Below are 6,000 nucleotides of genomic sequence, written 5' to 3' on the forward strand. Positions count from 1 at the left end.
GAAATGTCTAAAAATAAAAATTGCCGGCTAAAAAAAAAAAAAAAAAACGCAAAACGCTCAAAAGCAACATGCATAGGTGTGAATCGAGCCTAAGACCTGGAGAATTTGGAGGCCAAGTCAACACCTTAAACTCATTGTTGTGTTCCTCAAACCATTCTTGCATGCATCAGACCAGGTCCAGTTCTGATGCTCACATGTCCATTGTAGGCCCTTTTTTAGCTGTGTACACAGGTCAGCACGGGCACCCCGACCAGTCTGTATCTATGCAGCATACATAACAAACTGTGGTGCAATGTGTGTCCTGACACCTTTTTATCAGAACCAGCATTAACTTTTTTTTTTTCTTAGCAATTTGAACTACAGACGCTCTTCTATTTGATCAGACTGCACAGGTCAGCCTTGGCTCCCCACATGCATCAATGAGCCTTGGTCACCCATGACCTTGTCGCTGGTTCGCCGGATTCCTTCTTTTGACCACTTTTGGTTCGTCATGACCACTGCACACCAGGAACATCCCACAAGTGCTGCAGTTTTGGAGATGCTCTGACCCAGTCGTCTAGCCATTACACTTTGGTCCTTGTCAAAGTCACTCAGATCCTTATGCCTGCCCATTTTTCCTGTCTTCAACACAACGGCTTCAGGGAAAATACGTTGCTGCCAAATATATCCCACTGACTTTCAGATGCCATTGTAACAAGATCATCAATATTATTCACTTTACCTGTCAGTGATCATAATTTTATGGCTGAACAGTGTTTGTAATTGTTATCACCTTTTCATTTGAACATAGGCAAGACAAACTCTTTACCCAAGCGTTGCCCATTTTGAGCTGCATGACAAGATAATGTTACTGGAGGCATGTTAAACATAAGGGGGCAGATCCACAGAGATCTGCACCGGCGCAGCGTATGGGAGATACGCTACGCTGCTGTAACTTACTTTTTTAAACTTCGAATCCACAAAGAATTTGCGCCGTAAGTTACAGCGGCGTAGTCTATCTCTCGCGGTGTAAGGGCGCCTAATTCAAATCGGCGAGTAGGGGGCGTGTTTCATTTAAATGAAATGAATGAACTGCGCATGCGCCGTCCCTATATTTACCGCCGTGCATTGCGCTAAATGACGTCGCAAGGACGTCATATTTTTTAACATAGACGTGAATTACGTCCATCCCGATTCACGGACGACTTACGCAAAAAAAAATTCAAAATAAACGCGGGAACGACGGCCATACTCAACATGGCAAGTCTAACTGTACGGCGCAAAACACCAGCTTTAACTATACGCCGGAAAAAGCCGACTAGAGACGACGTAAGAGAATGCGACGGCCTCGCGTACGTTCGTGGATCGTCGGAAATAGCCAATTTGCATACTCGATGCGGAAAACGACGAGAACTCCACCCAGCGGACGCCGAAGTATTGCATCTAAGATCCGAAGGTGTACGAAGCCATACGCCTGTCGGATCTAACCCAGATGCCGTTGTATCTTGGTTTGAGATTTCAAACCAAAGATACGACGCGGGAAATTTGAAAGTACGCCGGCGTACTCTCTTTGTGGATCTGCCCCATTGTATTTATCTACTTGGAGTGCCAAGATCTGTCACCAAGCTGCCCAAGATTCCCTTGTAACTTTCAACTTGCACACCTCTCCTACGCCAACATGGCATAGATCAAGCCTAGCGATTTCCAGCTTATGTACCAAGATTCCAGGGAAGGTAAATACAGCTTTATTAATGCCCTTACTATAAAATATGGGCAAAGGTCCACTTTAAGGATGTAGCTATAACTACTTGGATATTTGTGCAATATCTAAAGTAAATAGCCAGTGTTTACTGCACATGGGCCCAGAGATTTACCTGATTTTCATAGAGCAAACGATCAGAAGAATTTTAAATGTATTAACATTTTTTTTTTTTTTTTTTTTTAGGAGTTTAGATACGATTTCGTTTTTAGGCAAACCCCTAAATAAGCAACTGAAATACATATATTAGATGTCTTGTCTTGTATTTTTAAAACCTTTTTAATTCTGTTCAGCCAGTGTTGGGATCCAGTCAGCATAGCCAGCCTCTAGTTTAGTGAAAGCAAATCTCAAAAACCTTTTTGGGTAGATTGATCTCTCCAGGACAGGAAGAGGGTAAATGACTCAATGAGGCACCACAATAAAACCTGACAGAGGGTCCAACCCTTCATCAAATTAAATATACATTACAGTAAAGTTAGGCATTAAAGCAGCACAGCTTGGTTATGGACCTGGTTTTACTTTAAGTACATATCTAACATCTTTCCTGTCAACTGATTGGTCAGTAAACAAGAAGCAAGCTAAGTTCTGTATGCTCCCCCTCCTGCAAGCATTTTCACAGTGTTAAGCCTCGTACACACAATCGGATTATCCAACAGAAATTGTGCAATGACAGGCTGTTGTCTGAAAATCTGACCGTTTGTATGCTCCATCGAACAATTGTTGTCAGATTTTCCATCAACAAATGTGGGATACCATGCTTTAAAATTGTCTGCCAACAAATGTACGTCGTCGGATTTTTCCGATCTTGTGTATACACGTCCTTTGGAAAAAAACAACAAAGTACAAACACACATGCTCAGAAGCAATGCTAACCATAGCACAACAGTTGCCCAAAGGGTTGCGCTAAAGAGCTGAAAACCCACGTAGTTTCATGTTTGTTGGCCGACAATTATTTGCCATTTGTATGCAATACAAGTTCCTGGCCAACGCCCTTCGGACAAAAGTCCTACGCTTTGTCCGCAGAAATTCCAATCGTGTGTACGAGGCTTAAGACCCCATACACAATATTCGATTATCTGCAGACTTTTGTCTTCAGATTTACCAAAACCATCTAATATGAGGTCAGACCTTATGAGTTTCAATTTGTATGCAATCAGCCAGGCCCTTGCACTACATGGTTTTGGTAAATCTGAAGACAATCTAATAGTGTGAATGGGGCTTAAGACTGACAGCAGTGTGAAAACAATAGAACCCTGACTGGGTCAGGGTACTAAATTTCCCTCTCCAGTCTGCATGGTATTATACAGGGCATTACAAGAGGCTAAAATAAGGACTGAATCCAGGGACTGTATACTACCTGTATTTAAAAATACAGTTATTTGTTTTTTTGAATAAATACATAGTTAATTACATGTATTTTTTTTTATTTTTCATCGGGCTGGAGTAAAGCTTTAGTACATGTGGCAGATGAGAAACTTTAAAGATCAGATTTTTATTTTGTCTATTGTCACACAGGACTGATGAATAAAATGTTTATTACTATTTAGGATAGATTTGCTTTTTGGGAAGGTGTGAATATATAATCTAATGCCTATGAAATACATTTTTTACAAAATAATGCATTCCTAAAGTTCAAGTTTTCATTGTACAGATAATCTACTTGTTTATACCTTTCTCATAAAAATGTGAAGTGAATTCTTTACTGCCAGTAAATAGATTTTGGTAACTTTGTTTTACTTTTCTTATATTGTTCATGTAAAGTAGTTCCTTTTAAAAAGAAAGTCTTCTGTTTTAATGTGATTTAAAACAAACTCTAGACAAACATAACAAGATACAATTGGCCCAAAAAAAACAGATTTTACTGCATTTTCCACCTTCAATCCATATCTTTTCCCTGTGGTACAATTTTCTGCTTCTAGCTGCCCTTGCTCTATTGACCATCATCATTTAACCCACTTCCTCAGAGCCCATGTTGTCCTGGACCTGCCCCAGCTTATGACTGGACATCGAAAAAAGAAATGGCACAGGGGTGAGCTAATCTCTTTGTCAAGCCGCTTGTTGGCACAAGAACTGGTTAGCTCCTTGTACTGCTCCTCCCTCTCTAATTCTGCTCTACAGAGACTGCAAGAGGCTCATACCAGGTCAAATTTAAGCATTTACAAGCTTGCAAATAATTTAATTTAAGTTTAAATGATGTATGAATGATTACAGGGCTGCATTATGCCTGGTACACACTACTCATTTTTTTTTTTTTTTTAGTTAAACCAGCGGGCTGAATGAGAAAAAAAATTGAGGCGCCCGCTTTACTAACAATCTATGTCAGTACAGCAACAAAAAGAATTGCCCCCGAGGTGGGACTTTGATAGGCCAAACATTGATGTATATAAAACGAATTTAAAGGGGAAATAGTACAAATGTAAAAAACATGCATCAAAAACACAGTGTGCATGTGTATGACAGATATACATATACAATACAAAAAAATAACACAATACATAACAAAACTCTCCTAAAAAGATAGTTCCCTAGTATCCGACGCGTTTTTGGTATTTAACCGTCATCAGGGGTCACAGATAGGGAGCAGTGTGAACATAGTTCTTTTTAGCTCTATAATAATAGAAAAGATACGTTCAATACGATACGTTCAAAAGGTATAGGTTCAATATAAATATCCTCAGATTCAACATTTTTGTTACCAGGGATGTGGTCAATACAATCAATTTTAGTGAGATGGTGATCTCCTGTCAGTACAGCAAGCTTCCTTCTGAGCTGTTGTGTTCTGACAGGATGATGGCCCCCACCCAGTGCATACCAGGACATCAAGATTCAGTCTAATCACAAAGGTTTTGGTTACTGCAGGCCTTGAACAGGTTAAGCAGAGATGCACATTACATGGGGCAAGAGGGCACATCTAAGGAAATAGCAGGGCACATTTTAAGGCACATCAGGGCATATTACATAGGAGTTGGAGTGCACATTATGGGGCACAGCAGGGCTTATTATGGTGTACACAGTGGGGCACAGGCCACATCATGGGGTACACAGCAAGGCATAGGGCACATCAGGGAGTACACAGTACGGCACAGAGCACAAAGCAGGGTATATCACAGGGCACAAAACAGAACACAGGTTACACAGCAGGGTACATTGCTGCAGCAGTTTCCTGGCATATTGTGTCCAAGCCCTGGAATCCTCCAGATTCATCACTGCACCTCTAGACTTATGGTGCCAGCTACTTAAAGAAATATTCAAAAATTCAAGTCTCAACCGACATGCCAGTAACAAGACCTCTTGTGGCTCACTCCTCCCCACCGGCCCCTCTCTTCTCACTATTCCCAGGTGATGTCACAAGCATCAGGAGGGGCTGGTAGGGAACAGCGTTAGGGAGGGGCTGGCAGGGAACAGGGAGGGGCTGCTACATTGCATGTGTTGGCTAAGCAGAGCCTCTCATGGGGGCCCTCTACTGGCCGGGCAGTGCCCGATGGGTCAGGAGAGAGTGATTAAAATACATTTTCCTATCCTTTCAGTTTTCCACTCCTCTGCCAAACCCAATGCCTTCCTTTACAGTTTACACCTTCCACAATCCCATTCTGCACCTACTGCCTGTTGTGATATTCTTCATACTTCTCTCCTTCACAGCCATACCTCCTGCTATCAACCATGATGTCTTTCGCACATACTGCCCAATGCCATAAACATGCCCTCCTCTCCTAAACATACTATATGCCATTAAACCCGCTACAGTTCTCACCTGCACATACTTTCCACCGTCATGCACTCCTCTCAAAACATACTATATACCATTATATCCTCTAGTGTTCTCACCTGCACATGCTTTCAATTGTCATATCTCATGCACTCCTTTCCTAAACATACTATATGCCATTATACCCTCTACACTTCTCACCTGCACATACAGTATCTCACAAAAGTGAGTACACCACTCATATTTTTGTAAATATGTTATATCTTTTAATGTGACAACACTGAAGAAATGACACGTTGCTACAATTTAAAGTAGTGCGTGTACAGCCATTAATGTCTAAACCGCTGGCAACAAAAGTGAGTATATCCCTAAGTGAAAATGTCTAAATTGGGCTCAAAGTGTCAATATTTTTTGTGGCCACCATTATTTTCCAGCGCTGCCTTAACCCTCTTGGGAATGGAGTTCACCAGATCTTCAACGGTTGCCACTGGAGTCCTCTTTCACGGCGACATCAACAGCGGGTCAGAAGAGTCGCTGCAGTACAGAGATGACAGTT

Source organism: Rana temporaria, chromosome 1, assembly GCF_905171775.1.
Source record: "Rana temporaria chromosome 1, aRanTem1.1, whole genome shotgun sequence".
NCBI lineage: Eukaryota > Metazoa > Chordata > Amphibia > Anura > Ranidae > Rana > Rana temporaria.